At 49.5% G+C, this 25,364-nt stretch overlaps 1 long non-coding RNA gene across 1 annotated transcript in view; it reads left to right on the forward strand.

Annotated features, from left to right (window-relative positions):
* Positions 1-283: 283 nt before the first annotated feature.
* The window catches only part of LOC139037459 (uncharacterized), a 62,052-nt gene continuing 36,971 nt past the window's right edge, over positions 284-25,364 (forward strand). The window contains exon 1 of the long non-coding RNA XR_011490298.1: positions 284-1,209. This is a non-coding gene — a long non-coding RNA (uncharacterized lncRNA). The remainder of the gene's footprint in view (positions 1,210-25,364) is intronic.

A 25,364-nucleotide genomic window follows, 5' to 3' on the forward strand; every position in this document is an offset into this window, starting at 1 on the left:
TGCTCTCTATGCTTCAGGGGTATCACAGTGTGGGGTGCACCGCAGCAGGTACTAAGTCCGAAAGGGTGAAGGGCCCCAGAGTTCACCCGTAGCCTTGTGTGGGTCACGCTCCAGAAACCAGGATGGGCCTGATGCAACCACAGCCACACTTCTTGGTGGCTCAGTCTGCTTAACATCACATGGATTTTGCTCTTCCGTTGCTTCTCATAATTTAAAAATGTGGGAAGCTGCGGAAGGCTGCCCCACCCCTGGGGATCATTCCAAAGAAAACTGGGAGGTAGGCTCGCCTCAGTCCTTGCATGCAGACATCCGTCAACGGTTTTTACAGTTTCCAGGCTTCTGCTTTCATTTCATTCCTTGGGACTTGAATATTCAAATGTGGCATATTCTTGAAGCCTGAGAGATGGATTTAGAAGAGATTTTGTAAGTCACCTGATCCTAAAAACAGGGCACACCCCTTCTTAATAAATAACTCTGAAGAAATTGTGGTTGTAGATCCTGTGATTAGTTTGACAGAGGAAGATGTGCAGGAATAAACACACACTGAGATAAGCATGATGAGGGCAAAGTAATGTCCTTAAAGAATAAGACAATTCCCATTTTTCTCTACGTCCCTGAAATGCCCTGAAAAAGCAAGCATTTAGTGCAGGAGCTTTGCAATCCGTTACAAAATGTCAGTGTCTATTGAAGGTTCAAATGCATGGAAGACTCCTGCATTTTTCTTTTCTTTTTTTTTGGCCGTTCCTAGGCCTCCTAAATAAGGCATTTTTCCCTAGAGTAGGCTCCCAGGGCAGCGTGTCAGGGCAGTGGCTGAGTCTGCTTGCCGGGGGTCAGGAAGGCTGTTCTTCCAGGAAGGGCTTCAGAGACCCTGGGAACAGGACTAGGCTGCTCACAAGTATGAAGAGAATGTCGGGAGAGGAAGTGGTGGCTGTGAGTCAGCATGAGTCATCTCGTTCCAATGAGAATGAAGACTGAGGTGTGCGCCTTTTTTTTTTTCTCTCTCTCTCACTTTTTAAATTTTTTTTATTTTTTTTGAGTCTCAATCGTGTGGACATCACTGGGAATGGAGGGAAATAACTGACTGAATGAATGGTCGGTGCTTTTTAAGTTTCAAACCGACATTCCAGGCGGGTTGTGCCTGAGCCAGCTTCGGGCTTGCAGACCTTCACAGCCTGGTTCTGAGGAGGCAGATCTCTCAGCTTCTCCCTGGTGAGTATGTTTCTGTCACTTTCTTGCTCATTTCTGCAGTTTGTCTCAAGAATCTCAGCTCCAGGAGCTTGGCTGAGGGGTCTTGGAGTGGAAGCTGTGTGTTGTTCAGACTTTGAAGATCTCTGACTTTAGAAGTTGGCTTCCCAGCACCCTCACCCCCGTAGCTACTGTCTGTGAGCCTGATGGTTTGGAGAAATTTCTTAGCCTGTTAATTGTGAGCATGTGTATTACGGAGAAGCCAGTGATACTTGGCTGGTTTAAAAAGAAGCTGTTTTGAGACTCCTCTCTATAGCCAAAGGGAAATTCAGAGATGGAGGTGGGTGACCGTGTTAACCCAGGGGTGCTGAGGTTGGGCTGGCTTCCGCTTCTCAGGGGTGGAGGCAAGACGGCTTCTGAGCAATTTCTGGCCTCGTGGTCTGAGCTGCCCACTTTTGGTGCAAGAATTACAAGAAAGAGACAGAATTTCGACTTTTCTCTCTAAAAGCATATGAATGATTCCAGGAGCTTATTGGATGTCTTCTGCCTTTCCTTGGCACTGAAAGTCACAAACGGTAGTAAAATCAGAAAGAAAATATTCAGGGGGCTGGGGGCGGCGGGGGCGGGGGTGTGAGGATGGGGGAGCTGAGTCGTTGAGGCTTGACTTGACCTTGATATGTGTTTCTCAAGCTGTTACTATTCTGATAAAGCTTCGCTTTACTGTCAAGTAAAATACAGGAAACTTTTTTTTTTTTCAAATGTCTGGTTACTGTAAATGAAACGGTTAAAATGTCATAAATACCTTATGATAAACATTTTTCAAATTTGCTTAAAAATCTGCACATCAGTAAGCAGGGTATGACAGAGCTTTTTCAGTACAGTCATTTGAGTGCGTGGGCTTCCTGGGTTAATAATGAGTCAGCACCTGATTTCTCAAATTGGAGTGGCTGAGAGAACCTTCTGTTTGCCCCCAGCACAGCCCCGGGGCTGGCGGGCCCCTCCCGGAGGGTGTGGCTCTCTGGTCTCCGCTGTTTGGGTGGCCCGTCCGTCCGGCTGCAGTCCCAGCTCTGCTCCGAGCGGCCGGGTGACCCCTGTGCTGAGGGCTTCCGGTGCAGGGTCAGCTCTTCTGGCTGATGCTGAGGGTTTTCAGGGTCTGCCATCATGGGACTGGTTGAGTGTACAGTTGGTGCAATTAAAAATCCAGAGTTTATGAAGGGTAGTGGTGGCCCAGGGCTGAAGCTGCATCTCGTGTCCTGTGATGTCACACTGGCTGAGGGACCCAGGGGATACAGTTGGTGCAATTAAAAATCCAGAGTTTATGAAGGGTAGTGGTGGCCCAGGGCTGAAGCTGCATCTCGTGTCCTGTGATGTCACACTGGCTGAGGGACCCAGGGGAGAGGCGGTCACCATGTGAGCTTCAAAGCCCACATCGTGCAGGCAACAGGTAGCATGGGAAGACTTTGTGTATCCGCTTAAAAGCCAAGAATGAGATTCCAAGGAAGAAAATCTCCCTCCAACTTTCCTCTTCTTATCTACAACATGAGAAAAATATTAAAATTTTAAACAACAATCACTGGGTTGCAGGCTAGCTGCTCAAGGCCCCAGTGCAGGCCCTTTTGACTCCATCCTGCACTAAGGTCTGCTGGCCACCCAGGGCTGGTTTCTGGTGTTCCAATGACTATAGGTGGCAGGCCCATATTCTTTGGATCACAGGCCCTGTATAGCCCTCAATGTAGCAAGGCTCTTGGGCTTCCAGACCATGTGTGACTCCACTGGTTTCAGCGGATGGTCAGGAGGACTCGGAGAACCAAGTGCGCACAAGAGGGTCTGGACTCAGCAGTGCCCGTGTGCTGAGTCGCTCAGTCGTGTCCGACTCTTTGGGACCCCATGGACTGTAGCCCGCCAGGCTTCTCTGTGCATGGGATTCTCCAGGCAAGAATACTGGGGTGGGTTGCCATTTCCTCCTCCAGGGGATCTTCCCGACCCACGGGTCAAACTCGAGTCTCCTGCTTCTCCCCCATTGGCAGGCAGACTCCTCACCACTGAGCCACCTGAGAAACCCCTGGACTCGGCAGGGACCCCCTAACGTTAGCTCTACTGCCTTCTCTCACCTGGGCTCTGAAGGGATCTGGGCTTACAGCTCCTGGGTTGAGTGCCTTGACTTTTTCAAGCAAGATCCTGCGATTCCAGTGGAATGAGCCTTATTCCAAGGCTGAGTCACAGCCATACAGGTGTCAACTCAGGGGCTCAGCCAGGCAGGCGGCAGGGGTTTCTAAGGTGGGAGACTTGCCCAGCATCTCTTTCTTGGTAATCTTTGTAAGTGCTCAGAGAAATGCCATCTTTGTGGAGAGAAGAGCCCATAAAAGTAGCAAATGCCTTAGGCGGTGCCTCTGTGTTCCGTGTCCACCACTCCTCTCTCTCGTCCACATTTTAGAAACTGCACCAGACATTGGCCATGTGTTTATCCCTGGGTCCTGTGTCTTTAAATCCTCCTGGCTTTGGGGTGGCTGATTTTATTCTAGACATTAATTATGTTCTGTCATGTGGAAGTCAGGCAGTTATATGGATGCTGGAGGTCCATGGGTCTCTCACCCATGAGACAGAAGCCTATGGTGAACTGCTGTTATCACTTCTGTAATCAGAAGAAAGAGTCATTTAAGAAGGTCTGAAATAAAGCCATGGATAGGTCTGAAAATAGAGCATTTCTGAATGTGATTTGCTGCTTTATCACCTTTCTCTAGGGCTTCCTTTGTGGCTCAGTGGTAAAGAACCCACCTGTCAATACAGGAGACCCGGGTTCAATCCCTGGGTCAGGAAAATACCCTGGAGAAGGGAATGGCAACCCACTCTAGTATTCTTGCCTGGGATATCCCACGGACAGTGGATCCTGGTGGGCTACAGGCCGTGGAGTCGCAGAGAGTCAGACACGACTGAGTGACTGAACAGTAATGACATCATCTTTTTCTAACTCCCCAAAGTTCCGAGTCTAAGAGTGAATGTGGGTAGGGAGTGAAGAGAGAGAAACATTCTATAATAGAAACTTCAGATGTTTTAAAAGCACATCTTTGGCAAAAAGAAAACACTGAGAGTTTGATGACATTTGGCAAGTCGCCCTGTGCCCTGCGGTCATGGCGCCCTCAGTCTGAGGGCTGGCCTATGGCTTGCTGGCTAGGTCCCGCACTCTCTGCTCCTAGTCAACACCCCATCCAGGGTTCTCATTATCCCTTGCCGTGAGGTGTCCATGACACCTGAGAGGTGGCCTCCCAAGCCCTCGATGTTTGGCAATCTGAGGTGGTTTTTTAACTCACTCGTGTCCTACCTTCATCACCATGAAATGCAAATATCATAGCACCAGTCTCATGGGGCCTTGTAAAGATCAGTGATAATTAGCACACAAGTTACAAGGAGACTCAGTAGCCATCACGTACACATTCACTGACTCAGAAATGTATTCATACACCTTTCCATCTCTCCCTGGGCCCTGAACCCTGTGAATCCATAAAGAACTGGCTCTGATGCCCCTGAAGTGAGATCCTGTCTGTGTCTTCCATAATATGACATGTTCTGTATTTGCAGGACATTTATCAATTAGGTGAGTGGGAAAGTCTTCTTGGTTCTCTCCAGGAACACTGGGGTTCTAGATGTCATGGCCATCACCATCACCATCATCCTTGTCCTTAACATTATCACAGAGAGAGCAGCTCTAATTTCATTCTGCCCAACCACGTGGTAATAATAGTAATTGTCTGTATATTACCTTTAGCCCCCTTCTCCCAAAGCCCACACGTACCCACCCTAGAAGACAGGAAGGAGGGTCGGTTTCCTCTACTCACTGGAGATCCAGGATTCCCAGGCAAGTGTATCAGGCAGAGCAGTTTCCTTCAAGGAGTGCACCGGCGATGGGAGAGCCGCTCGCCCCCACCGGGAGAGGAGAGTCAGGAAAAAGCAGGGGACCAGGAGGATTCTGAGCATCATCCAACCAGACTCAGGCCACAGGCCAGAAAACTCAGGACCACTGAACCCAGACCTGCCCCCAGGGTGGAAGCAGCTGGATTCTGTACCCATGCTTCCTGTCTTAAAGTCGGCTACAGTCAACTTCTGGTTGTTTGAAAATCATCATAGTATATGGAGCTGACTCATATTGAAAATATTAAGTAAGATACACTTAAAACTAAAACACAGGGGAACATAATATGGCCTTGCCTTGTCGATTCTGGAGACATTCAAGATCAGACAGGGTCTCAGAAGTCACATCTTTACATTCGTTCTGCAGGGGAGCAGAAGTGCCCCGTGTGTCCTTGTGCTGTGTGCCCTGCTGGGAGCTGCCCCATCAAAGCGGGGTGCCAGGGCCTCTGTGCACCTCCTGTCTGAGCTTAGGTTCTGCATCCCGGGCTCTGGCTCCAGGGGTCAGTCAGTCTTAGGTGGTGCCACTCTGTGGACACTTGTCCCCGTGCAGCCGCTTCTGCCATAATCCAGAGGACCCTCTGCCAGCGCCTTGGGGTGGGGCAGTGCTGTGCTTGGCTCAGTGCTGCGGGGCTCCCACCAGACTCAAGAGGACAGCTCTGGTGAGACCACAGAGCTCAGGCAAGGAGGAGCCAACAGCAGATCAGAAGGAAGTCGGGGCCACAGGAAGGAGGGGTGGGTGGGAGGCTTGACTGGTCTCAGAGGATTCCTCTGATTTAAAAAAAAACCCCAACAACTGGTTTTATTGTCTCTTGTGTAATCAAAAAGGCTAATGGTGATGGCCAGTCTCATCCACTGCAGTTTTCTTGCTTATCTTTTGCTTTCGGGATTGGTTATTCTGCAAGGGAAGGCTTCTACTGCAGGTGCTTTTAGCCCTTCTAGCCACCCTGTCCTTTCAAAAAAGTATCATATTTAAATTTTGGAATTTTTAATAATGGCTGAAATGTTCTCATTGGACAAATCCTTCACAGAGTGTGAGAGGGAGAGTTTCTATCAGTTCAGCTAGATATAAAGGGAAACTCAAATAGCAGTGTGTCTAGCAAGTGTTAGGTTTACTTTCTCTTAGGAAAAGATAAAGCAGGTTGTCTGTCCAGGATGAAGGCCAAAAGACAGTTCATTCGTCTTTCTTCTCTGCCATCCTCAGCACTGGCTTTTCCTTGAGATTGCCTTATGGTTTTATTTAAGGTTGCCGGATCTCCAGTCATCACCTCTTCATTCCATACAGGAGGAAGAAAGGATAATGAGGGGAAAACGCTAACAACCCTAGATGTCAAGCTCCTTTAAAGAGCCTTCCTTAGAGCCCCCAACTAACCCTTTCTGCCTAAAGCTTTCACTGGCCTCCTATCTGGAGAGGATCTTAGGAAATTTTTTTTTTTTTAACTGGGCGCATTGCTGACCCTGACATAGCTCTCACTGGAGGTATCAGGAGGGGAGTACAAATAGACTGGTTTCCAGGGCTTTGAGCAACTGGAGGAGACATTCAAAGGGACTGAAATCCCTTTGATTTTTGTGTTACATCTAAATAGAACTTTTTCTCATTCATGCATTTAGCAAATATTTCTTTTTATCCAGTAAGATAATGAAAATCTGAGTGCTGTTTTGTTTATGGAGTATTTACTTGGCAGCAGGCCCAGTTCTGGATGCGTTGTATATATGACCTCACTTAGTCCTCACAGAAGTGTGTGCAGAGTCCATCAGGTATCGTCCCTATTGTCCAGATGAGGAACCTGGGATCCAGAGGGGTTTAGGAAGATGAGTAAGGTCACACTGAGCTTGGCTTTGAAACCAACCATCTGGTTCTTGGACCCAGAGATGTGAACAGGCAGACAAGCTCTCACCTATCGTATCTTTCTGGTGAAACAGACATAAATAGATCCAGAAACATCAGGAGGTTGTGGGTGCCCTAGGAGACCGGCCCAGAGAGATGGGGAGCTCTCATCTCCGGCAGTACCTCATGCCTGGAGAAGACACACACTGTAGAATCAGGTCCGAGATGAGCCTTCTGCAGCCCGCCTCCCCCAGGGGATGCACCCAGAATCTCAGCTAGGTCTGGGCTCATGACTCACCCTTTTCCTTGCAGCCAGCTCTTCCCAACTTGGATGGGCTCCCGAGTCAGGACCACGCCCTTCCAACCCCGAGCTGTAGCAAGGAAACTGCCCAGATCCGATTTCAAAGGCTGGGCGGGGGTCCAGGGATGAGTGACTGAAGGAGAAGAGGCGGGGCTCCGAGGGCCTGCAGTTTCTTCACACCGCTCACCCTGGCCTTTGCCCCACACGCCTCTTGATACCTAGGGACACAGTCGGGGATGGGATGCCTGGGGGCGGTGGGAGGGGAAGTATTTGCTGTTAGCACACCTTGGACCTTCCCTGGGCCGGTAAGACCCCCTGGACAGAGGAGCCGGTGGGCTATAGTCCGTGGAGTCGTAGAGAGTGGGACACAACTGAAGCTGCTAACACACACCTTGGACCTAAGGCCCCTCCTGTGCTTTCCACACCGTCCCAGGGCCTTCCTCTTTCAGTTCCTGACAGACAAGGTGGCCAGTGGAAGGCATAGTTTGTAAGCCCATGGCCATATTTTCTGTGTGTGCAATGCAGAGGAAGGTCCTGGGAGAGTCTTATCATGAGACTGTAGGCCGGTCCTGATTGGGGGAATGGTTTCTGAACTGGGGGTGATCCTCTGGATTATGAGTGGCCCTCTAAATTGTAGGTGGTCCTTTGGCCTGTGGATGATCCCTGAACTGTGGGTCATCCCCTGGACTGTGGGAGACCCGCTGGACTGCAGGTGGTCCTCTAGACTGTGGGTGGTCTCCTGAACTGTGAGTGGCCCTCTGCACTAGGGGTGGCCCTCTGTGAGTTGTCCTCTTGACTATGCGTGACCCATAGCAGTGCCTCTGAGGTTGGCCAGTGGGTCTGGCCTGTTGTGTGTGGTTGGTGAGGCTCACTTCAGTTTTGGAAGTGACCATGTGGGTTTTCAGATAAGGATTCTCAGAGCAGAGTCATATGCTTGTGCTCATTTTTACTTCCCCATTCCTCATTCTCCCTGTAACTGCTCCACTTGTGCAGAGGATTTGTCCAGTGGGTATGGGTTTCAGTCTCTAAGGCTAAGGTATCAAAGCTAGTGTGTGTGTGTGTGTGTGTGCGTGTGTGTGTGTCCGTTGCTCAGTCGTGTCTGACTCTTTGCCACACCATGGACTGTAGCCTGCCAGGCTCCTCTGTCAATGGAATTCTCCAGGCAGGAATACTGAAGTGGGTTGCCATTATCTTCTCCAGGGGATCTTCCCGACCCAGGGATCAAACCTGGTTCTCCTGCATTACAGCTCAGTTCAGTCGCTCAGTTGTCTCCAACTCTTTTTGACCCCATGGACTGCAGCACCCCAGGCTTCCCTGTCCATCACCAACTCCCAGAGCTTGCTCAAACTCATGTCCATTGAGTCGGTGATGCCATCCAACCATCTCATCCTCTGTTGTCCCCTTCTCCTCCTGCCTTCAATCTTTCCCAGCACCAGGGTCTTTTCCAATGAGTCAGCTCTTCGAATCAAGTGGCCAAAGTATTGGAGCTTCAGCATCAGTCCTTCCAATGAATATTCAGGACTGATTTACTTTATCATTGACTGGTTTGATCTTGCAGTCCAAAGGACTCTCAAGAGTCTTCTCCAACACCACAGTTCAAAAGCATCAATTCTTTGGCGCTCAGCTTTCTTTATAGTCCAACTCTCACATCCATACATGACTACTGGAAAAACCATACTGGAAAAACTTTGTGTCGGCAAAGTAATGTCTCTGCTTTTTAATATGCTATCTAGGTTGGTCATAGCTTTTCTTCCAAGGAACAAGTGTCTTTCAATTTCATGGCTGCAATCACCATCTGCAGTGATTTTGGAGCCCCCCAAAATAAAGTCTCTCACCATTTCCATTATTTCTCCATCTCTTTACCATGAAGTGATGGACTGGATGCCATGATCTTCGTTTTCTGAATGTTGAGTTTTAAGCCAATTTTTTCACTCTCCTCTTTCACTTTCATCAAGAGGCTCTTTAGTTCTTCGCTTTCTGCCATAAGAGTGGTGTCATCTGCAGTATCTGAGGTTATTGATGTTTCTCCCAACAATCTTGATTCCAGCTTGTACATCATCCAGCCTGGCATCTCACATGACGTATTCTGCATATAAGTTAAACAAGCAGGGTGACAGCATACACGCTTGACGTACTCCCTTCCCAATTTGGAACCAGTCTGTTGTTCCATGTCCGGTTCTAACTGTTGCTTCTTGATCTGCATACAGATTTCTCAGGAGGCAGGTAAGGTGGTCTGGTATTCCCATTTCTTTAAGAATTTTCCACTGTTTGTGGTGATCCACACAGTCAAATGCGTAGTCAAGCAAGCAGAAGTAGATGTTTTTTGGAACTCTCTTGCTTTTTCGATGAACCCATTTGCAATTTGATCTGTAGCTCCTCGGCCTTTTCTAAATCCAGCTTGATCATCTGGAAGTTCTTGGTTCACATATTGTTGGAGCTTCACTTGGAGAATTTTGTGTGTTATTTTGCTAGCATGTGAGATGAGTGCAATTATGCAGTAGTTTGAACATTCTTTGGTATTCCTTTCCTTTGGGATTAGAATGAAAACTGACTTTTTCCAGTCCTGTGGCCACTGCTGAGTTTTCCAAATTTGCTGGCATATTGAGTGCAGCACTTTCACAGCATTATCTTTTAGGATTTGAAATAGTTCAACTGGAATTCCATCACCTCCACTAGCTTTGTTCGTAGTGATGCTTCCTAAGGCCCACTTGACTTCACATTCCAGGATGTCTGGCTCTAGATGAGTGATCACACCATCATGGTTATCTGGGTCATGAAGACCTTCTTGTATAGTTCTTCTCTGTGTTCTTGCCACCTCTTCTTAATACCTTCTGCTTCTGTTAGGTCCATACCACTTCTGTCCTTTATTTAGCCGTTGCGTTACGGACGGATTCTTTACCGTCTGAGCCACCATGGAGGCCTATCTAAAGCTAGAACTCTCTTTTATTCTCTAAATTACGCCACAGTCTCTTCCAAGCTTACCCTGCCCCCACTGTATCCCCTCAACCTGGCTGCTGGGGAATTCAGATTCTTGCATTTTCCTTGTTGGTCCTGGGTCATCAAACAATCTTGGGGTCATGTGGCACCAGAAGATGGGGCAGGGGCGGTAGTCCAGGGAGTGAGGCGGCCGCCACAGCTGCTGCTTTAGCACTGAAGGCATGGCAGGCATGAGGCTCCAGAGTCCCTCTGCATCCTGCTCTGCCGATCAGGGGCCGCATGACCCAGTGATCTGTCCTGTGACCAGAGGCCCCCTCTTTGCAGGTACGCTACTTCTCCCGCGGCCTGGCGTGGGCCCCTAAGCCTCCACAGCTGCCCTTGGCCGTGTCCGGTGGGAGTGCCGTCTGCCTGATTGGTCCTGCCCAATGCCTGCTGTTGGACCACTTCTGACCTGGGCCTCTGTCTTGGCCTGGGGGGCTAGAAAGAGCAATGTTAACAGTGGAGGTGAAGCAGGACACACTTGGGCCACCCATGGGAGTCACGTGGTGTCCTCTGTGGCTTCCCAAACCCTCCAGAGCATGCCATCCTATATGTAACCATAGCCACATGTAGCTACTGTGACTGAGGAGCTGAATTAATTTTTTAATTTTTACTTCATCAATTAATTTAAAAGTGAGTGTATGTAGCTGTGTGTAGCTAGTGGTTACCCTATTGGACAGCACAGATGGAGAGCTTGTTGTCCTGATCTGGGTTGAGGGTTGGGCCATCACCCCGAGAAAGGATGTGGCCCTGGGGTGAAGGTTCAGAATGTGGCATCTTGTCTACTGGGCTTCCCCAGAAGAGTGTGTGCCTCTCCCAGGTGGAGATACCTTCCGCCAGGAGGGTGGGCTAGGCAGATGGAGATCCTGGGCCTTGGTCCCCAGTGGCCATGAGCCTCAATGTCCCCATCTCTGGGGGATTAAACCCCCAAGCAACTCTCAGGGCCTGGACAGGCCCCAGGTGTGGGGCCTGTCCAGGCCCAAGGGTCAGTGTGGCTTCTGGAACCCTAGACCACCAGGAGACGGAGATTCAACTGTCCATCCTATCTTTTTTGTTCTAATTTTTACTTTATATTGGGCCATAGCTGATTAAGCCTGGCGTGCTGCAGTTCATGGGGTCACAAATAGTCAGGCAGGAGTTAGCAACTGAACAACAGATAGTTGATTAACGATGTTATTAGACATGACTGAAATGACTTAGCATGCATGTAGGTACAGCAGTGATTCAGTTATACATGTATATGCATCTGTTCTTTTTCAAATTCTTTTCCTATTTAAGTTGTTACAGATTATTGAGCAGAGTTCCCTGTGCTATACAGTAGGTCCTTGGTTATCCATTTTAAATAGAGAAGTGTGAATATATCAATATCTTTTGTATTTACTCAATATTTGACACGTGTTTCTTGAGACCCATGGTGACCTAAGGGATCAATGTTCTAAGGCAAATGTGGCTGTGAGGAGGGCTTCTGGAGGAGGGGGCACAGCGGTGCCCAGTGAGGGAGCCTCACGTGTAGAGGGTGGTCTCTCTAATGAGAAGACATCTGAGTGGAGAACTGAGCGTAGGTGTGTGAGTGTGTGTGTGAGTGTGTGTGAGTGTGTGTGCATGTGTGTGAGTGTGTGTGTGTTGCTTGTTTTCCCTGTGCTGGTCTGGCAGCCGGAGTGGAGCTCTGGCTGCCCCTTGCCAGCCGCGTGGCCAGAGCCGGTCACTGAACCTCTCTGACCCTCCGTCGGCACAGGCATGGGGACACACAGTGGCCGGTGCTCAAAAGTTCCACCTGGAGTCATCTTCATTATGAAAACATGTTTCACTTCCCACTGGGAGTTCCCTGGGTTCCCCTGCAGTCCCTCTGCACGAGCCCCATATCTTTATAAAAATTTTTTTTTATTTTGTATTGGGCCATAGTTGATTCACAGTGTTATTAGTTTCAGGCATACAGCTAAGTGATTGAGTTATATATGTACATGTATCTATTCTCTTCCCATTTAGGTTATTACAGAATACTGATCTGTCCTTAAACCCCTTCTCTCCGTCCAGATATAGATTAATCCAGAGCTTCCTTCCTGGCATTCACACATTTTGGACCTATCTCTGCCCCTGAAGCCACCCTGTCATAGCCAGGATAGTAATTATGGTCATAATTCAACACATGCCTTAGCATCCATTGATCAATTACTTTGTCCCCCAAACTGCTGAATTATAGCACCAGCCCCGGCTTCTTCCATGCCAGAGCCCTTCCAATGTCGTGGACATCTCCATTTGTGTCCAAGCTCTTTCTTCTCCCCGTGGTTGCTGAAACATGCAGCACCCTTGACCCCATGCCCCTTCATGGCGTGGACTGCAGTTCTCTGACGTCCCTCTTCACCGAAGCCCCGTACCCTCCCTGCTAGGCTGAAGGTTGAGGCCAGCACGCTCATCTGCTGGACCCACAGTCAGCCGCCACCCTGCCTCTTTGTGGGGATCTGTTTAAAGCCACATCTCTCTCATTTTGCATTTTTGATGGCGACTTGTTTTTGACTTTTTTAAACAGAAGTAAAATTTTACATTTTCCTTCATTTGATCTTCTAGATTTGATCCGTATATCCTCTAGTTAAAATGTAAAGCTTCTCCTCACCAGCTATCTCTTACACACGGTAGTGGACATATGTCAAAGCTGATTTCTCCTTTCGTCCCACTCTTCCCTTCCCTTCCCACAAGTTTGTTCTCTGTATCTCTGGCTCCATTCCTTCCCTGCAAATAGCTTGATCAATACCATTTTTTTTTTAGGTTACAGGGAGCCCAGTCTGGTGCTCTGTGATGACCTAGAGGGGTAGGGGAGGGAGGCTCAAGACGGAGGCAATATATGTATAATTATGGCTGATCTGCATTGTTATATGGCAGAAACAAACATGACATTGTAAAGCAATAATCCTCCAATTAAAAAAAATTTTTTAATGTAAAGCTCCACATCATTGGCCAGTTGGAGGGGTATCCATTTTATAAATTGACCGGAAGATCTTTTGACTCAGTGGAGACCCAGAGCAGAGGCCTGTGGCGCTCCACTAGTGATTGTCTTTGCGGCCCCAGCATCTAACGCTCTAGGGCACTTCACTCAACACAAACAACTCACCTTGCAACACAAGCTTCAGTGATGTGGATGAAAGGATGAGTGACATACCACTAGATGTGTGATGTGATCTTATAGACAGGTAGTGGGCATGGCAATAATTTAGACACTCAACCAGACTTCTGATGGGTAGATGGGTAGTCACCCTCTTTCTCTCCTGTTCTCTTCTTTCTTTCCCCCATCCTCAGGCATGAGAAGCTTTTGGGAAGGCTAGCTAACTCTTGGGTAGCTGTTAATTAGATACTGGGGCTTCCCACGTGGCACTAGTGGTAAAGAATCCACCTGCCAAACAGGAGATGCAAGAAATGCAGGTTCGATCCCTGGGTCGGGAAAATCCCCTGGAGGAGGAAATGGCAAACCACTCCAGTACTCTTGCCTGGGAAAGCCCATGGACAGAGGAGCCTGACAGGCTACAGTCAACGGGGTCACAAAGAGTTGGACATGACTGAGCACAAAATTAAATACTAGCAATAAGTCACCTTAAATTCCTAGAACATTTGAACTCTTGCTTATCAATGATCCCAGTTTTAGTTGTTTTACATAGATATCCTCAGAGTTTGTGGGCTTGGTGCATCTGATCCGCTTCAGATTTACCTTTCAGGCTGGAGCCACTGAGCCCAGCCTGACAGACGGGAGGCTGTCTGTGTGCGGTCCCTTTGAAGTCCCCAGAAGTGCCTGCTCAGGGTGAAGGTCTGCGGAGGGAGAGGTGAGACGTGGAATGAGTGCAGACTGCCACCCAGCAGCACGAACGGTGACTGCAAACCCTGAGCTTCCCCCGGAGAAAGTGAGTCTGCCAGGCTCTGCCTGCTGGCCCTGTGCTCACCGACTAAGCCCATCACCAGCCAGTAGCTCGGTGGAACGGGAAAGTCACTAGAGGGGGGATTTTATTTTCCAAGGGCACATCCAGATGAAAGTCTTTCAGGATCACTCAGGTACATTGTTTCCAAGAGAAGACAACTCTTTTGTAACCTCTTCCGGAGCAACTCTCCTGTGCGCTGGGAGATTCGCTGGGTGCTCTGTAGTTGGTGAGTGGTGGGGGCACCCTCCAATCACGGGCACCCAGAGGCTGGCTCCTGCAAAGGGCTCCTCAGGGGGCCCTGACTTTCAGCCCATGCTTCACGGCATCTCTTGAGATTTCCACAAGTGTCCAACTCTTTGCAACCCTATGGACTGGAGCCCACCAGGCTCCTCTGTCCATGGGATTTCTCAGGAAAGAATACTGGAATGAGTTGCCATTCCCTTTTCCAGGGGATCTTCCTGACCCAGTGATTGAACCAGGTGTCTCCGGCATTGGCAGGCAGATTCTTTACCACTGAGTCACCAGGGAAGCCCCTGAGATGAACATATAGACTGTCTCTTTTAATCTACAAATGTGGGAAATAAGGAATAGGGGTTCTGGCTTTTATTTGTTTAAAGAAGTTTCAAAAATAAAACTGTATTAAAAAGTGTTCAGTGGAAAGCTCATTCCCACCATGGTCTCTGATCCGGTTCCCTCCAACGCCCCCTCCATCACCCTATTCTTAGTTTCTTATGTATCTGCCAAGACTTTCTTTATGCAAATATAAGCGCGTAGTTGAATGAGTCTTTTTCTGTTCTTTCCTATTTTCCGCAAAAACTATCACAGTAATTTTTGACTGTGAAACCACTTTGTGTGTGAAGAGGATCGGCTTGTGGGCGCCAAGCTCAGTGGTCCCGAGGTTAACGCGGTCAAATCTCAGGGTTCAGGGGCAACTGGCCCAGTGTCCCTTTCTCCTGGTGTCCTGCTGGTAGGGCTGTGGGCTTGTCCAGACATCCAGGTGATAGATGGACAGGCCTTCACAGTCTAGGAAGCCATGTGTGCATGGGCCCTGGTCCCCAGTGAAGCCCCAAGAGGCAGAGGGGTGGGTTGCCATCATCAGGAGCAGGCGGTTCTCAGATGCATTCCGAGGGCTGCGTCTGCATCCTCCAAGGTGATGGTTCGGAAAGCAGCTGAGGGTCAGGAAGGAGAGACTCGACTCTGACAGGCGGTGCTTCCTGAGGGTCACAGGCCCCCAAAGTCACTTTGACCCCAAATTGTATTTATAAAGCAGACAGATGAGGAAATGGAGACTGCAGGTTCAAAAGAATCATCTCAGAATTCTTCTGAGCAAATGTCCCTGCCTATTGAAAGTCACTGAGTTTTCGGTGGTGAGAGGCGTCTCCAGAAACCTTGGCTGGCTTTCAGTGAGCGCCTTCTCTGGGCCAGTGTCTCACACACCCTGATGCCTCTTAAGGATGGTCCCCATTCCTCGGAGAGGAAGCGGCACCTGAGTCACACAGCTGACAAGCGGAGGAGCCAGAGGCCCAGGCCACCTGGTCCCAAGGCCACGCCGGCTTCTCGATGGACAGCTAGGTCTCTGAGGTTTCCTAGGTTTTACCTTTAGAGCACCCAGGACCTTAGGCGGCGGAAGGCACCACAAAGACCCAGGCTGGGTGTCCGTTTTGATAAGAGACAACGGCCCACCCTCCCATCCAACCCTGTTCTCTTTAGACTCTGGGCTGGCCAGGGGGGCTGGGCTTCGAAGCCCTTCGTCCTGAGGACCTTGGTAATCAGCAGCAGGATTTTGAGCTGGGTAACACCTTTAATTTGACTCCATCTCAGTGCAGACGTCAACTCTGATGGAAGAGGAAGCAAATGACAGGTGCTTCCTAAGAAGGGAATATCTTTGGGGGGAATGAGTTTGAGGGAGGAGACGGGCAGAGTCGGTGACAATGAAAGTGAGTAGGAGTCCGGCTCTGTGAGTCACCATCAGGGGCCCCTGGGTGTGTCCGGGTTGGGTTGTGTCACCCCCGCATTCACCTGTTGAAGTCCCACCCCCGCGTATCTCAGAAAGAGGCCTTATTAGGAAATAGCATCAGGTGTAGATAGTGAAGATGGGGTCCTCCTGGAGTCGGGTGGGCCCCTAGTGCGTGATGGCTGCTGTCCTCCCAGGAAGGGGACCCCTGGGACGGGCGCTGAGAGAGGGTGTCGGGTGAGGGTGACAGAGGACCGCCAGGAGCGAGGAGAGCGGCTCAAACAGCCCGGAGGCTTCAGAGGCAGCCTGGCCCTGGAACGCCTTGATCGCGGACTTGCAGCCCTCGGAACTGTGAGATGACACGTTTCTGTGGTTTGAGTCCCCTGGTTTCCTTTGAGGCATTTGGTGATGGCAGGTCTAGGAAATGAGTATAAAACAGTGGCCATCCTAAAAGACGCTGCAGGAGGCGCCTCTGAGCAGCTCCCCACCCGCGCCCAGCTCTGGGTGGATTAACCCTTAAGAAGCATCTCCAGCAGTCTGTGAGTGAATGACTGAGGCAGGCCATCAGGTTTTATTTAAGCACATAAGATGTTTTCACTTTTCCTGCACTGCCGAAAGGCAACGGCTCAAAAATGGAGTGTGGTCTCTACATTTGCTGGAAGAAAAATTTACAAAGGGAAGACAAGGCAAAGTGTGCTTTATCCTTTCAAGTGACGGGTCTGATGCTCCATGCTGGAAGTAGGCAGTGGGGCGTGTCCACAGGCGGGCAGCTGTTTGGGTCGGTCACCCCCAAGGGCCCTCGCCTGAGCCAAGGGCTCCACGTAAGCAGGGAGCCGCACACGAGACAAATCGGAGCTTTCACGGTCACTGTTGTTTTCCAGCTTCTTTCCCTTCCACCCATGCTCACGCTCATCACTCCACATTCGCAGAGTGGGGCAGCGGTTCCTTAGGGGCCAGGAAGTCACATTTTCTGGAGGGACTTTTTCCACATTTCCTAGTTATTGAACATGGGTGTCTGTCTGTGAGTCTGACATAAACACGGGTTTGACAAGCAGTTCAGAAAAACAGGAACCATCAATTCATGAGAACTTAAAGAAAAAAATAGTTTAAAGAACCGAGAAGTTGCCACATTATAGTGAAAGAAAGTCAGGTTTGGGAAATGACAAAAGTGAGCAATTTTCACCTCGAAAACCTGGTGGAATCAGTTACACAAGATGTAACCACACACAAACACAGGCATTTCTTATCATATAAGAGCATTTACAGTCAAGAAGCTTCTTTCAGAGTATTTCATGGAAAGTTATTTTAGTAGCAAGGGGAGCCTTCAGCAATGAGTAGTCGTCAGGTGAAACCTTGAGTTCAAAGTCAGTAGACAGAGGAGCCCAGACTCAGAACACGAGGCGACTGGCAGGGTGGGCGCCCACGTGCACAGCCCCTGCCTCGGGTACTGTGTGCGGCCCTTGTGACCAGGCGGTGGAGACACCAGCTGCCGGGGCCCCCTGCTTGCCACCATCTGCTACAAGGGCCAGACTTTAAGTTTTTAAATAGTTCTTATAAAATTGAGGGCATGATTTAAAGCAAAGCAAAAACTGCGTGTAAAAAAATATAGTGCCCGTGGGATTCAAATGGCTTATTCCCTTAAGGTAATATCTGAAGAAAATATAAAAACCCCAGGTGGCAGTGGCCTGAGGATGGAGGCACTGTATGACTGTCCCAGGGCAGAAAAGGAGCTCTGCTGGGACCCTCAGCACCTGGACGCCTGTCGTGTCGCCAGGTGCAGACTTTCGAAATAGAGATTGGGAAGAGGGTGATGCCTGCCTGTATTCTCACTGCTAGAGCTTTCTGCTGTTCCCATCACAGTGTTTCCTTCTAGGCTTTTCCCCTAGTATGGATTTAGTAATTGCTTAAGTAATCTGTAATATAATCTTTAAAATTTAGACTAGTACACTTCATGGAGCACCACAAATAAATATATATATTTATTTTTAACTGAAGGATAATTGCTTGACAGCGTTGTGTTGGTTTCTACCAAACGACAATGAATCAGCCATGGGTTTGCCCGTGTCCCCTCCTACTTGATATCCCTCCCGCCTCACTCCCCATCCCACCCCTCTAGGTTGTTACAGAGCCCTGGTCTGAGTTCCCGGAATCCTGCAGCAAATTCCCGTTGGCCATCTACTTCACATGTGGTCATGTGTGTTTCTATGCATAGCACTCTCGCCTTCATTTTTGGGTTCAGCTTACCTTGCAGTCACGCACAACTAGTCTGCAGAAGACTCTGCATTTAGGGATGTCTTCAGAATTTGCCCTCTCTGCTGAAGAGTTTCTTGGCATAAACCTTAAAAGGTGTAGCTATACTCTTAAAAAAAAGTGAAGGACTAAACCCAGCCTCCAGAAACACTGATTTTTAAAAACAAATGTATAAACTGCAGACTGTTCTGGGGAGAGTTGGTTTAACGGAGAAGTTGGTTTAAAGGGTGTGACATCAATTATTCTTTTAAAAATTGTCTACTCATATTCTTTCCCTATTTTCCCCTTCCCTTCCTTCCCTCCTCTCTTTCTTTCTTTCCTTCAGGTCTCCCCCTTCTTTCCTCCCTCCCTACCTCCCTTCCTGTCTCCTTTCCTTCCTGGTTTTCTTTTTTGTTGTTGGTTCTGTAAGAGCTCTTCAACTATTCTGAATTTTAAACCTTTGATATATATACCCTGCAGATAGTTTTTTCCCAGCCTGTTGCCTGACATTTTACTTTGTTTCTTGTGTCTTATTCCTTTTATAGAAACATTTAATTTAGTGTAGTACAATCTGTTTTTATTTCCCTGACCCCCAGGTTTTAGCTTGCTTAGAAAATCTGCTCCCACCTCTAGATTACAAAAGTATTCTCATGTATTTTTTTTTGTCTGATGTTTTATAAGTTTATTTTTGAGCTTTAAAATTCCAAGTCCATGGGGATTTATTTTTGTTTATGATTTGAAGTTGGGGGGGATGCCTAATGAGTCTTTAAATGGCCAGCATTTTTTTCCCAGTATCATTTTTTAAGCAGTTCACTCTTTCCTGCTGAAAATATATTGTATATTTATACGTTTTAGGTTGGGGGAGATGGAGGGCGTGCCATAAATGATTCTGGGTGGAAGGTGGGGTTGAGGGCTTTGACACAACACCTCTGCCTTTCAAACATCCTGTGACCTCAGGGCTGAGGGATGCTCGGCGCTTTCAGAGAATGTGAGATAGAAAGAGGAAGGGGCAGCGGCATATAAATGGGAATACGCAGACAGTGGGCACAGTCAGGGGGACAGAAGCGCCTCGGCAGGGGAGAGAAGACGTCAGCAGAGGGCGAAGGGGACGCGTGGAATAAACAGGCTCTGTGGGCAGCCAGTTCACAGAGCACAGACACTCGGTGGGTGCAGGCGTGGCTGGGCCAGTGCTGAGGACACTCGTGGGGGCTGGAGAATTGGTTTTGGATGAATGTCTTCACATGGAGAAAATCTGACCTAAACGTGGAAAAGTAGACATGCTATCCAGAGAGAAAAGAAGCCTGAGTTTTCTGGAGCCAAAAACAAACAGATCAATGAAGATAACCTCAAGATCAGGTATGGACCCAATCTTTAAGAAAGAGCCTGACCTCGCCATGTGGAGGTGGAATCAAGCCAGATGATTAGAGGGGCTGCCAGGTCTGCTAAGGGCTTGAAGCGGGTGGAAATCTGGGGCGGGCATCCAGAGAGCCAGTCTGAGAGCCTCCTTTGAAAGAAGGCTTCCTGAGAGGCTGTGATGTCTGTCTTCCCACCGTGAAGACGTAGGGTGAGACCATTAAGTCCCCAGCATCCATGGCAGAGATGGACCAACCTTGGAGGTATGGGCTCTAGGCATCACACAGGTCCCTGTGCCCAGAAGGTCGGCACTTGGTTTAATGCCTGCTGTCACCATCTTGAAATTCTTCAGTGTTTAAACAAGGGACTCTGCAGGTCCCGTGGGCCCCCTGTGTTCTGCATCCAGGCGTAAAGGTGGGGAACTGGCCCCGCTGCTGTCCTGGGAGCCATCCCATGTCTTCCTGCTCACTGGGCTCCAGGGAGCCACTGCCCGAAGGAAGGTGGGGCCCTCAAGAGGAAAAAGACTGGTCCTGGGTGACTTGGGCTCTCCACGGCTGCTTCATGTAACAGCAGACCCTGATTTATGAAAGGTGGCTTGAGAGCAGCTGATGGAAATGAAGGGGAAGCGTGTGTGTGTAGGGGGGAGTTTGCAGTGAAATTTTGCCCCCTTGAAAGTACCCCCAGTCCTGTGAGTCCCTGCAGTTGGGCTGTGTTCTCTGCATTGCAAGGACACAGAGAAAAGGGAGCCTGCCGGCGGAGGCCCAGGTACTCCGCTGAGTGGAGGGTGCAGCCGTCTGCGCACATCTTCTAAACTGGTTCCCTTCTAGAACTAAGCGGCTGGGGGAGTGGGAGGCTGCTGTCTAGCACAGGAGCTCAGCTTGGCATTCCGTGATGACCTAGAGGGCTGGGGTGGGTGGTGGCTGGGAGGCAGGCTCAGGAGGAAGGGGAGAGATGCATGCTTCTGTCTGATTCATGCTGTTGTCCCGCAGAAATCAGCACAGCATTGGAAAGCAATTACCCTTGAATAAAAGTAAATAAAAACAACAATGTTTTAGAAGAGAGGCCTGGAGCCTAAGGGATTGTATCTCTGCCCTGATCAGAGCCATCCTCCAGGGGGTGGAGCTGTTGGACTATGCTCCAGTGGGCCTGTCTCTGGGGAGCCCTGAAGACTGAGAGAAGCGTCTTCTGCTGAGGACTCTCTCAGCGCCCAGCTGAGTCCTGCAGCCTTGTGGCCTCCCCGCGCAGGCGGCGCCGCTGTGGCTTCAGCCCCCGGGAGTGAGGTAGTGAGGGGTGTTTCTGGACAGGAGGCTCAGGCACCCTCCAACCGGGGAAAACGTGCTGTCAAGCTATAACGGAAGCAGAAGGGCTCCCCTGGTGGCCCAGGCAGCAAAGAATCCGCCCGAAATGTGGGAGTGGGTTTAATCCCTGGGTGAGGAAGATCCCCTGGAGGAGGAAACGGCAGCCCACTCCAGTATTCTTGCCTGGGAAATCCCATGGACAGAGGAGCCTGGCGGGCTACCGTCCATGGGGTGCAAAGAGTCAGACACGACTGAGCGACTAACACACATATACACACAAAGGGGCCTGATGACAGCCTACCTTCCTGCCCCAGTTTTCCTAAACCCGGGACTCTGAGAGTTCTCCTTCTGGATTTCACAGATCAGGTTCTGACCACTGAGCGCCCACTGCGCTCAGCCCACTGCGGGGTTCTTGGAAGCTGGTAGCTCAACCAATCTGATCGCTGCTGAACTGAAACACCCAGGGCTTCTGACTGCAGTTGCCAGCCCTAGGAAACAGAGGCTTCAAAAAACCTTCTCTGCTGCTTTCATGTTCAGGCTAGTTGTAGGTCAGGCTGTTCATTATATAGCCATGTAAGTGAGGGTGTAGACCATACTAAAGGCTATGCTCCCCAAAGAGCCTACACCCAAGGATGGAGTGGGAAAGTTCGAGTTAATTCAAGATTTTTTATAGACTGCAGAACTTCTCAGAGCCTTTGGCCATGCTTTGTGAATACCTGAAACAGCATAACATAAGCGGGCAGATGATGGGGGAAACCTCTTCTCATTTATTTCTTGGAGAATTTTAAAGAACCAGAGTTCCAGTGAATACAATTTGGGACACACAGTGCAATATTATAGAAGATTACAATGAATATTTTTGTTTGGGCTGAAAGGTGACATTTGGATTGAAACTTAAAAGTGGGAAAAGATCCTTAAATGGGAGGGGTGCACTTCCCTGGTGGTTCAGATGGTAAAGAATCCACCTGTAATGCAGGATACTCTGGTTTGATCCCTGGTTTGGGAAGATCCCCTGGAGAAGGGAGTGGCTACCCACCCCAGTATTCTGGCCTGGAGAATTCCATGGACAGGGGAAGCCTGGCAGGCTACAGTCTGTGGGGTCACAAAGATTTGGACATGACATCACTTAATGGGAGGAGTGGCATGGTCAGAGGCAAACACAGCCTGTAGAGCTGGCTGGCGGGGAGGAGCCTGGGTGTTCTGTTAGAATCTCAATTGCCTGATCACTGTGTAAGGCCTTTAACCTGCAGGATGTGTGTGCGCATGTGCAATACTTAACGGTTTTGTAAAACCTGGGACAGGATGCTGAAGCTTTAGAAAAATGACTTTATGGGAAGCACTAAAGACCTACTGGTCTTTCCTGGTGGCTCAGACGGTAAAGCGTCTGCCCGGTGCTGGAGACCCGGGTTCAATCCCTGGTTCAGGAAGATCTCCTGGAGAAGGAAATGGCAACACACTGCAGTACTCTTGCCTGGAAAGTCCCATGGATGGAGGAGACTGGTGGTCTATGGGGTCGCAAAGAGTCAGACATGGTTGAACGACTTCACTTTCACTTTCACTTTTCAAAGACCTACTGGAGATTTGGAGCTCGCTTGGAAGGCACCTACTGGAGATTTGGAGCTCGCTTGGAAGGCACCTACTGGAGATTTGGAGCTCGCTTGGAAGGCACTTGTCACGGAAGCCTGGTGTGCATGGCCAGGAAGGAGTGACCTGGCCCATGGCAAGGTGGCAGATGGATACATGAGAGCCATAATCAAGACAGAAGCAGCGACTGGGAGAACTGGCTGAGTTGCAAAACTCCAGGGCGCCCACGCCACCCTTGACATTTGAGAACTCAGAGCAGATGGTAACACCTGGGCCAGTCTATACAGATGGGCAAGGAAGATAGCTGCTACCACGTGAGGGGTGGGCATGGGGTGGAAGTCATTTCTCTCGCCCAAGATTACAGAGGGATTCCCCATCTCCCCCGGGTGCGGTGGCTGAGCAGCACCAATGACAAATGGGAACACCTGTGTGTCAGGTGTGCGCCGTGGCGGGGGCCCTGCCGGCCACCGAGGCATGGCCAGCTCCTTCGGCCAGCTGTCTGCGCAGAAACTGCATGGTGACCGGAGGAAGTTGGAGGCATAGACAGGCCGTTTCAGTGGTGGAGGGCTAAGTACTGCCAGGCGGTAACTGCGGTCCCAGATGTGTATTTCATAAGTCATATTCCAATTGCATCTGGCTCTTTTAAAGCATAGAAATTGGACTTCCCTGGTGGTCCAGGGGTTAAGAATTCACCTGCCAATGCAGGGAACAGGGGTTCAATCCTTGGTCCAGGAAGACTCCTCATGCTGCCAGGCAACTAAGCCTGTGTGCCACAAATACTGAGCCCACACTCCAGAGCTGGGAAGGCCCAACTACTGATGCCTGTGCACCCTAGAGCCCATGCTCCGCAACGAGAGAAGCCACTGCGGCGAGAAGCCCGTGCACCACAGCTGGAGAAAGCCCATGTGCAGCAATGAAGAGCCAGTGCAGATAAATAAATAATTATTTTTTAAAAAAGATAAAGAAGCAACAGCCAGCCCACAGCTGTGGCCGCTGCCTTAAAAAAAAAAAAAAAAAAGCAGAGGAATTTCTTGTTATTTGGAACCAGCAAAATCCACTATCCTCTGAGCTGCCTGTCTTGGAATCTCACAAATTTGCACGTTGAAGTTCTTAATAAAGGACTAAGTAGGTAATTCAAACAAGCCCTGTGGTTTGGAGTCACAGGTTCTGGGGCTGAGTACTGAGATATTCAGGAGACAAGGTTGAGGAATATCGTCTCCTAGAACCACGCCACGTCTGGGCCAGATGCTGCACATTCAGACCGTCTCCCAGAGAGCTCCCCTGGCCTCTGCTCTAGGTCTGTTCCCATCCAAGCACATGCATATGTGTGAGTGCGCGCTCATGTGTGGGATGCAGACACTGGGACCATGAAGTTTTAACCCCTCCTTAGTTAAGGCATATAACCAGGACAGACTGACGGAAGGTTTTTAGTACTTAGAAGGGCAGACCTGATAGTCATCGTACATTATAAAGAGCACCAAAACATGCCATGCGCAATGAGGAAGTGGGCTTTCCAGGTGGCACAGTGGTAAAGAATCCGCCTACCTATGCAGGAGACGTTAATTTGATCCCTGGGTTGGGAAGAAACCCTGGAGAAGGAAATGGCAACCCAATCCAGTGTTCTTGCCTGGAAAATTCCATGGACAGAGGAGCCTGCTGAGCTACAGTCCATGGGGTCCCAAAAGAGTTGGACCCAACTTAGCGCGCACACACACACACACACACACACACACACACAATGAGGAAGTACTGAGATCCAAATGAAGTGAAAACCCACAAATATTTTATTTAAGCACCGTAGGTTCTGATGAGGACGCAGCCATCATTAGAAAAGAATTCTGGTGGAAATGACAGTGAGGGATATAAAGCTACACTGAAGGGGGATTTGGCCCACGGGAGTGAATGACTTACTCTGGGACCGTGGTGTCTGCCAAGGAGGTGGGGTCTGGACCAGACCTTGGGAGGCATGTAGGCAGGGACGAACAGTGGTGAGAAAAGGCTGTCCAGGTGAGGGTGCCTGCAGGTGCGAGATCACAGAGGTGGCCAAGTCCAGACTGTGCCTGAGACGAGTGTTGGGTGTCATCTGGCTGGTGAAAGAGTGAACAGAGGTAGAGAAGGAACTCAGCAGACACAGGAGTGTGTCCTGATCAGACCTGCTGTGACATGAATATGCAAATGAGTATTACCCCTCACCCCCAGACCCTCGGGACACCCATTCCGCCCAGGTTAAGATTGCTCAGAAGAGGGCTGAAGCTCCTTCTGCGGCAGTCCTCTCAGAGCCCTGGAGAACCACAGTGGAAAGAGCTCTCGCCCCCGAGCTGTGGCTCAGCCAGGCCCCCACCAAGCTCACTCTACCTGGCAGTTTCTAAACTCCCTCCCAGGAATTTGTCACTCTGTTACGCATCCAGAAAAGCATGGTGGACCCCAAAAGCTTTTCCAGAAGAGCTTGAAAACTGAACCTGAAGCAGCCCAAACTGTTACTGGCAAATCACAAGGTTTGTTTGAATTATTCACTTAGTCCTTTATGAACAGCATCAATGTGCAAATTTGTGAGAGTCCAGGACAAGCAGTTCAGTGAACAGTGGATTTTGCTGGTAAATAGCATGAAAAAGCCCTGACTTTTAAGAACCAGATACCTTTAAGAATATTCTTTATTAGTCACGTGGAGCATGAAGATGACTCCACATTATGTATTTGGTCTCTCTTTTTCCTACCGTCTTAGAGTGTCACAGTGCTCAACCTGGATGCAATTGGGGAGATAGAGTCAACTATCGCTGACTCTACTAGGGGAGGTGTTATCTGTGTCATTCCATGCTGTCCATGTGGCGGTCTTGGCTCCACACCGTAGTCC

Source organism: Odocoileus virginianus, chromosome 2 (genome assembly GCF_023699985.2).
Source record: "Odocoileus virginianus isolate 20LAN1187 ecotype Illinois chromosome 2, Ovbor_1.2, whole genome shotgun sequence".
Lineage (NCBI taxonomy): Eukaryota > Metazoa > Chordata > Mammalia > Artiodactyla > Cervidae > Odocoileus > Odocoileus virginianus.